Source organism: Myotis davidii, unplaced genomic scaffold (assembly GCF_000327345.1).
Source record: "Myotis davidii unplaced genomic scaffold, ASM32734v1 scaffold726, whole genome shotgun sequence".
NCBI lineage: Eukaryota > Metazoa > Chordata > Mammalia > Chiroptera > Vespertilionidae > Myotis > Myotis davidii.
The window spans coordinates 1,456,070-1,464,187 of record NW_006297808.1 but is presented as its reverse complement, the minus strand read 5'-3'; the positions used below and the strand labels follow the sequence as shown (position 1 = coordinate 1,464,187).

The 8,118-nt window shown below is 56.0% G+C and overlaps 1 long non-coding RNA gene across 5 annotated transcripts in view; it reads right to left on the bottom strand.

The window, feature by feature from the left end:
• The window catches only part of LOC107184615, a 14,093-nt gene extending 5,982 nt beyond the window's left edge, over positions 1–8,111 (bottom strand). For all 5 annotated transcript variants that reach the window (XR_001515509.1, XR_001515508.1, XR_001515510.1 and 2 more), the window contains exons 1-6: positions 7,668–8,111; positions 7,181–7,243; positions 7,024–7,059; positions 4,912–4,962; positions 4,325–4,426; positions 3,790–3,967 (exon numbers count right to left, since the gene is read on the bottom strand). This is a non-coding gene — a long non-coding RNA (uncharacterized LOC107184615). The remainder of the gene's footprint in view (positions 1–3,789; positions 3,968–4,324; positions 4,427–4,911; positions 4,963–7,023; positions 7,060–7,180; positions 7,244–7,667) is intronic.
• Between the last annotated feature and the right edge of the window lie 7 nt (positions 8,112–8,118).

Genomic DNA, 8,118 nt, shown 5'->3' with positions numbered 1-8,118 from the left:
TGTGGAGGACTGACCCTGCCTCAAGTCAACCTTATTCCCTTTCCCCCTGGCTTCAGCACCATTTTGCAAAATTCATCCCTCCTGCTTTCTGGCTTCAGCCTAGAAGAAATGCCAAGGTGTCCCTTCCTATTCTCACTTCCCCACTCCAGCCATGGTCACTGGTCTCCCCTGCGGTGTCGAGGAGAGAGGCCTGGATGAGACGGGTCAGGCAGTGCCATGGACACCTCTTTTTGGGGTCACTCTAGGCTTCCCATTTTGAGATGAAATTTGAACCAGAGAGCCTGGGGCCTTGGTCACGAAGCATCTCAGCAAATGGTGAGGCTTCCCTCGACACTTCCAATGCTAGGGCCAGGTGGAGCCAAGGAAGGGGGCCCTACTCCTAAGGCTGCAATCCTTCCACGCCCTGTCTGGCCAGTTCGCTGGGCTTTGGGCTCAGTATCTTACTTTTCTACCCCGCATTGCTGCATTGCGTGACCTTGAGCAGCTTCCTTTCCCTCATTGTGCCTCATTATTTCTTTCCCCACATGGGTGTGAACTGTGAGGGCTACCCGAGTTGCTAAAGCTGCAGTCATATAAAGTTGTGCAACACCAGGCTCACCTATACCCTGGGGAGTTCAGAGAGCCAACAACATCTAGAGGGGTCCCCAGGAGAAAGGTAAGAGCTGAGGCCCCCAGAATCCACTTCCCAAGGCCTTCCTCCTTCCCTTCCTTCTCCTCCTCCTCCTCTTCCTTCTCCTCCTCCTCCTCAGGCTCCTGAAGTGTGCTTCCCATTGACTACCATCTCCACATCTTGGCTGTGGCCGGGGTCTTGAGGTTAGAGGGTCTCCTTTTTAAGTCTGCCTCTAAAATGCTGTGTGTCTTGAGCTGGTCATTTGATCTCTGTGAGTTGCAGAGAGCAGTAGGCAGCAGAACCCAGAAATCCCTTTGGGGGTTCAGCCCTGGCTGGGATGGGACAACAAAGAGATTTTGGGAGCCAGCATCCTATGGCCTCAGTCTCAAAACCAGGACGGATTTTTTTTTTCTCCTGGTTGGGAGTGTCTGGCTTTGAAGCCCCCACCTGAACTAAACTCTGTCTGGTGTCTTCAGCACCCGCTTCCAGGCTCGCCTAGCCATCATCTTATGCTAGACAGAACCGAGGAGACACAGGAAGCTCACTGCTCTGGGAAGGCCCCTGGGTGACTGGGACAAGTCTCTCCCTCCTTGGGTCTCCAGCTTCTCTCCAAAGTTCCTTATAGACAGGGACCCAGAGTACGGTCTGCACCACTTTTGTTCATTTGAAAGCTGAGGCAGTTCCACCAGTGCCCTTTGCCTGGGGTTGAGGGAAGGGATGGCTGCTGCTGCAGATTTGGCAGAAGCTGTTGGCCTGGGAAACGATTTTTTAAGTGTTATCTTCCCTTTTAAATTCTGATTACAAAGGAAAAATAATTATATAGAGGTATGTATATGATTAATGTTCACTGAAATTCAAACACCATTTCTGCATTAGGAGGAGAGGCTCCCACAGTAACGCACAAAAGCAAAATTCTAGAACAACAGAGAAGATAGAAAAAAACCCAGAGAGAGAGTTTGCATTTCTGTACATTACAAAAGAAAAATAAAAGGAAAAGAAAATACAAACAAAAAATGAAATAAAATAACAGGAAGAGTTACAGAAACTTCCCCACCCTCTTCCCTTGCCACTAAACAAGAAATGGAATCACAATATTACCACGTTTCAAATGGGAGGCTAAAAACAAAAACAAAAGCAGAAACATAGACGGGGTTAAGAATGGTGAGCTTTTCTTTTTCCATTTGTCTCTCTCTCTTTTTTTAAAGGTGAGAGTCCAAGAATACCACCCCCAGTGCTTTTCCCCAAAAACATTTTTGGTTAATGGCAAAGTCTATGACCCCCATCTCACCTCCCAGGAGGCAAGAGAGAACCAGCCTCATCTCACTTTAAGGGAGGCTCTAAGGGCAAGGAGGGGATCTGGGTGCAGGTGAGAGGCAGGGGATGCTCAGCAGTCTTTGAACTCCCAAGCCCAGAGGGTAGAGAGAGAATTGGGGGACCATGTTTTGTGAAAGGAGTAACGAAGTGTTGCTTCCTAGGAAACTCCCAGGGCAATGTCAAAATGGCGTCCCACTTTGGGAGGGAGAAGATTGGGGTGCTGCCAAGGCTTCCTCCCCAGGCCAGCGGCTAGGCCACCTTCCCTGACTGCTTACTCCTAGGGTCTACCTAGTTGCTGTGACCATTTTGTCTGCACATGCCCAGGGCCCTTGTGGGGGCTCCTGCTTAGGCATCCAAGGCTGGGGAGGGGACCAGCCGTGGGAAGGGGCCTCTTTCCACCCTGACCTGGAAAAACATGCCTTTCGGAACCTCCAGGAGAAGGTGTTTGGGGCACTGTGCTGTTCAGGCTTTGTGCCCATGGGGTAGGACATTGGGCATCATGTCTCAGACCTGTCCCTGTCCTGTTTGCCCTCAGCTGGCTCTGCGTGCTCTCTCCCACACCCAGGACAGATCCAGGGACATTGGTGTGATCCTTCCCACGTGGTCCGACCAGGCCCCTCAGCACTCAAAAGCCTGGCACCCTGTCCAGGAGGGGCAGTTTCCACACAGGTAACGTCCTTAAACAAAAATTACCCTTGAGACCAAAAGCCTTTCCTCAGGTGCCCTTTGACTTTCCTTGCTAAGGTCCTGGACTAAGGGTATTTGAGAAAAGAAAGGGAGTGAAACAAAAACAGCCAAAAAGCAAAACGAAACTGACATGTACAGGTTTGCTGCTGAGACCTGAGGTCTGGGGAGGAGCAGCGCCCCCTCCCTGCTAGGGTTTCTGGGCTGCCTGTGGTGTGTGTGTGTGTGTGTGTGTGTGTGTGTGTGTGTAGGGGGGACGGGACCTGCACACTGCTCACCCTAAGTTCCCTGTGCCCGCCCACTGCCCCTGTCAATGCTGTAGTCCCTTCTCCCTGAGGGGGCCTCTACACTGTACTCTAATACCAACAGACAAAAGGGGGCTACAGGGCCTCTCCTGGGACCTAGGAGAACCCCTACCATCCAGCTGCGAGCTCCTACAATCACCACACCTGCCCACGGGTTTCAAGAAATCGGTGTGCCTCCTGGAGAATGGATGAGGACAGTTTTTGGGGTGGTGTTGGTGTGGTCTCCCAGGGAGCAAAGGGTACACTGGGAGGTGCCTTAGGAAAGATGAGAAGTGGAACCCCCAGGTTTGAGACACCTGTCCAGATGAGGGCAGTGGCTGGGAAAAGGACCTTAGAAATGCAGCTCTGTTGTGGCAAGGGGACTGGGGGTGGGGGTGGGGGTGGGTGTCTAGTGAGGGGCTGAGGGGCAGAGAGCACGCAGAGAGGGGGAAGGGGCTTGGTGAGGAGAGGGAGGCTTAGGGCCCAAGTGATGCCCAGGGGAGTCCTGTCTCAGTGGCGATGCCCCCTCCCTCCTCAATATGCCTGGGGGAGGGAGGCAAGAGATCTTGGCTCTTCAGCTCCTTACCTAAATGGCTGAGTGTCGCGGTGGTAACCCTCTCTGACCTTCACTTTGCCAAGCTCAAGGGTGGCCCAAGCCTGCAGCACCGCCACCCACCCACCCAGGCCACTAGAGCCAGGTGGGCATAACAACCAAGCACTCCAAGCCGCTCCCATTCAAGGGAGGGCGCAGGGGAGGGGGAAGCGGCGGCCTGAGGAAGGCGTGCAGCGCCCCGGTTACACGCTCACTGCCTCCCCGCGCGGCAGCGACTCCCCCGCCCCAGCAAGGCGCAGCCCGCGCGCGTCGCAGGAACCCTCTGCAAAGCCAGGCATACGTACATCTGGCGGGCTCTGCGCCAAGCCCGGGCGGCCCCCCTGCGCTCCGCTCCGCTGCCGGCTGCCTCCGTTCTGCTGGGGCGACCCCCATCCGCTGCCGCCTGACAGGGAAGGCGATCGGCTCCCGCTGGACCGCTGGCTGCCCGTCTTCCGACCTTCGCCTCGGGGCTTGGGGCTCAGCCTGGGGCAGGGGAGGTGAGGAGAGCCGGCGTGGGACGCCCCTCTACAAGAGGCCGCTTCCCGCAGGAAGGGCAGCTCCCTACCCGCCTTTGCACTGGGCCGGAACGTTTCTATTTAGAGAGCCAAGCCCCACGCACACTGCCTTGATTTCCATTCAAGGTCTGGGATGCCTAGCCCAGTTCCAAGTTGGCACTGGCACTGCCCTGGTAAACTACCCACTGATTAATTGCTGCTTGTCTACCAGCCGGGCTCCCCAGCCTCAAGTATATTTAATACGCAGAAAACGGAGCTCAGCCCCAGCAGAAAGCCGGGCTCAGCCACAACCTGAGCTCCCAGGGGCCGGGAACTGGGGACCTACCTGCTGGGCGATCTGGAATCACTGTCCTGGGAGGAGAGTGAGGGGCTGTGGGAACTTCCACTGCTGTGGCGATGGGACCTCCGGCCTGGGGACTCGTGTGGCCTGGGAGAGAAACCAACCTGTACCTAAAATCTGTTTCCTGATGGAAGCCACAGCTGACCAATTTCCCCTCCCCAAGTTTCCTACAAAAATAACACAAAGGCTGTCCATACTGGTGCAAAGCCCAGCCAGGCCCTGTGGGCCATTGGTGGGAATTAGGAGAAGGTGCCTTTTTCTCCAGATAACCCCAGCCCCCCAAGACCTCACTCATCCCTCAGCTGTTGTTCTTGTGACCCTGGAGAGGTGCAGGGGAGTTACAAGGACTGAGCTTGAAAAGACCCTGGATCCGGAGGCAAGAGGCCTGGGTTCCAGTTCCAGCTCTGCCACTGACTCGACTCGCGAGGGCTCTTGGCTTCCTCTCTGGGTCTGAATGTTTCCATCTGGGCAGGGGGTACAAAATGAACTACCTTCAAGAGCCCGATTCTGTGATCCCGTTTGCTGTGTGGGAAGAAGGGCTGAGGAGCTGGAGAATGGGGACGAGTGCTCACCTCTTCCTCTCTTTGTTCTTCTCTTTTCTTTTGCTCTTGGGGCTTCGAGATCTACAGAAAGCAGAGGCTAGGTGACAGCACAGCCTGAGTCAGGCAGGGGAGAGTGAGCCTCCAGGGAGCCCAGCTGGCCTATGTGTGAACCTGAGATTTGTTCCCCCCTCTGACCTGAGCCTTCCTGGCAGGTGTGGAATTGCCCATCCCACCCCATGCTCTAGTTCCTTCGATTCTGCCACGTCTGTTCCTTCCTTCTCCAGTAGATCCTGGCCCATGATCACCTTCTGCCCGGGCCCTAACTGCTGCTCCCTCTGGGAGTGCTAAATGGTGATGTGGCCACAGACCCAGAAGGAAGGCGGAACTGCCCTTACGGGTATCTTCTGCATAAGTTTTGGGACAGGCCCCTCTGATGAGTTATCAGGGTGGGGAGTGGCCCTCCACACTTCATTTGTGTTCCTTATGCCCTAGGTCTCCTCAGATGGGGCCGCCCAGACGGAGCCCAAGCCTCCTGCTTCTCTGTCCTCTAGACTGTGGCCCAGCCCAGGGTCAGTCATCAGGGACTTAGAAAATAAATGCTTTCTCTTGGGTGTGATTTTCCTGCCCTTGGGCATGATCTCCCTGCTTTTGGATTACTCCTCCGGACCCCTATCCCATCCCGTCCAGCTCTCTGGGGTAGGCCCCACAGACAAAAGGATTTAGAGCCTTCTGATTAGCCCTCTAAGGCAGGGGTCCTCAAACTTTTTAAACAGGGGGCCAGTTCACTGTCCCTCAGACCATTGGAGGGCCGGACTATAGTTAAAAAAAAAACAAACTTTGAACAAATTCCTATGCACACAGCGGCGGCAAAAACACCCGGCGGGCCGGATAAATGTTTTCAGCGGGCCTCATGTGTCCTGCGGGCCGTAGGTTGAGGACCCCTGCTCTAAGGTCTCACCTCATGCCGGGTCCCATAGGTCTCTCAGCCCCACCTCCCTGATACCACCAAATTCTGACTCAATCCTCTAGTCCTGAACAGATGCTTTCTTCTGACCAAAAATGAGGTGATGCTAAGAAACACTGGAAGGTATTTCTCACAGGATCAAAAGGAATGGGAGGCAGATCTGGGAGGGGGCGGGGACGGAGTGCAGGGGCAAAAGTTTGGGTGAAGAACCCAAGTTGCATGCTTGGGGCCTCAGTCTCCCCATCTGGCGCTATCTAGCCTAGCTCATCTCTAGGTCCTTCCCGGGACTGATAGGTGCTTGCCAGAGGATCTGTACAAGCTGATGGGACACACTGAGGGCAGCAGGGGCCAACACTGGCCTAGAAGGACTGGGGGAAAGGAAAGAGGAAACTGGGGAGATTGGAGGGCCAGGATTACGTGTCCAATTAGGCTCCTTCCCCCCTGGCAAATGGCCACGGGCAAATACACACCACAAAGATGGGGCTGGGGACTCTGCTTCTCCTCAGGGCTGCTGGGAGGGGCTCTGGCTCTCATGCCAACCACAGTGATGTGACTGCCCCACATCTTTCCCTCCATGCTGAGTGTTCTACTTTCTCCGCCCCTGCTTCTGCCTGAGCTCCTATCTTTCACTTCCTCCAGTCCTCTCTCCCAGTCCATCCTGAGTAAGTCACTGTCCTGCTTCAAAGGTTCATGCTGGCTCTCAGCCCTGCCTTGGTGGAGGCCATCTCCATAGCAGTCAGGCCTGTTGGGGGTTGGCACCTGCCCCTCAAGATTCTCCACCTCTAGCCACAGCCCACCCACTCTGTCTCTGCCAACTGAGGCACCCTTCTATCTGGCATGCCCTTTTCCTGCAAATTCTGCCTTCTAACTGACACCTCTACGGACACACCCCTTAGACACTGGGCCTGCTGTATTGTCTGGAAATTCTTGGGGTCCCTACATCAAGGCTGACTCATGGGGCAGGCAAGGATTGCAAATCACTGGTCTTCATTGTCCTCCCCCCACCCTCAGTCCCCTGCCTGGGGCTAAGAAGGAGTCCCTGGAGGGGGAGGGCAGAGCAGGGCAGGACCCTCAAAACCCCCCCTCCCATCATGGCTTCCTTTGGGCCTTGGTCTCTGCAGGGGGGCACCAGCCTCTAACCATATCCTCCTATCACGCCGCCACAGGGCACAGCTCACCTGTGCCGTCTCTTCCTCCTGGACCCAGAATCAGACCTGTAGGGCCATACAAGGGTTCTCTTGAGTCCATCTGGGGTGACTCAGGGACACCCAAGCAGCACAGCCCTGGTCCTGGGCCCCATGGAAGTGAGAGGAAGCCCCAGGAGAGCGGGGGTACCTGTCTTTGCGGTGCTTCTTCACACTCTTCTTCTTCTTGCGCAGGGGTGAGGAGCTCCCACAGCTGCGGACAAAGGGGTGGGAGGTGGGCTCTAGTGAACTGGGGCCTGGGAGGTGGAGGGGCAGCTGGAATGGCTAGGGAAGGCTGGGTGCCTAGGGCTCAAAGCTGGAAAGGGGATTCCAGGCCATGAAGCCAACTGCCTGCTGTACAGAGTGTTGGCAAGGTCCCTGAAGGTAGTTGATGGAACTGCCCGTGTTGTCCCTGGTCACCCTTCTAGCCTCCTTGGCATTGTGAGAGGGGGCTGTTCAAACCAAAGGCTGCAATGGTGGGAGTTCTGGCCTTGGTGGGGAAAAGCTGCTGGTGTCCAAGGTCCAGGCGCTGAGGTCCAAGGCCTCCTGCCTCTGGAGATGGCCTTGAATCTCACCCACCCACAGACAACCCCCCCCACCCCAACCCTTCCTGGTCCTTGCCCGCCTTCATCACTGACCTGCACTCCGAGTCTAGTCTCCTCTTTTTGCTGAGGGCCAGGGGAGAAAGAAGGACAGACAGTGGACGGGGTTAGTTGGGTCCCCAGACGATTGCCAGGGTCTCACTCAGGACAGGGGAGGAGGAACCACAGATGAGACCCTGGCAAACCCCTCCAACCCAGGCCACTCACAGAGGGGTGGGGAGGGCAGGGCTACTGGGGAAGGGCAGAGGGGTACCCATCAGGTGGACGGGGTCAGTGTGTCTAGTTCTGGGGCGAGGGTCTGAGAAAGAGACCAGCGTATACGTTTCTGAGGTCTGGGGCGGGTGAGTGCCGATGTGGGGACTCAGAGGGGACGTGGTGAAGGGGAGGAGCTAGTGGAGTGCGGGCCTGGTAAAAGGAAGGGGGTTGAGTGAAGGCGGGGTCAGTAGGGGGAGAGCACTTCGTTAGGGGCCGAGGCTCAGCGAGGGCA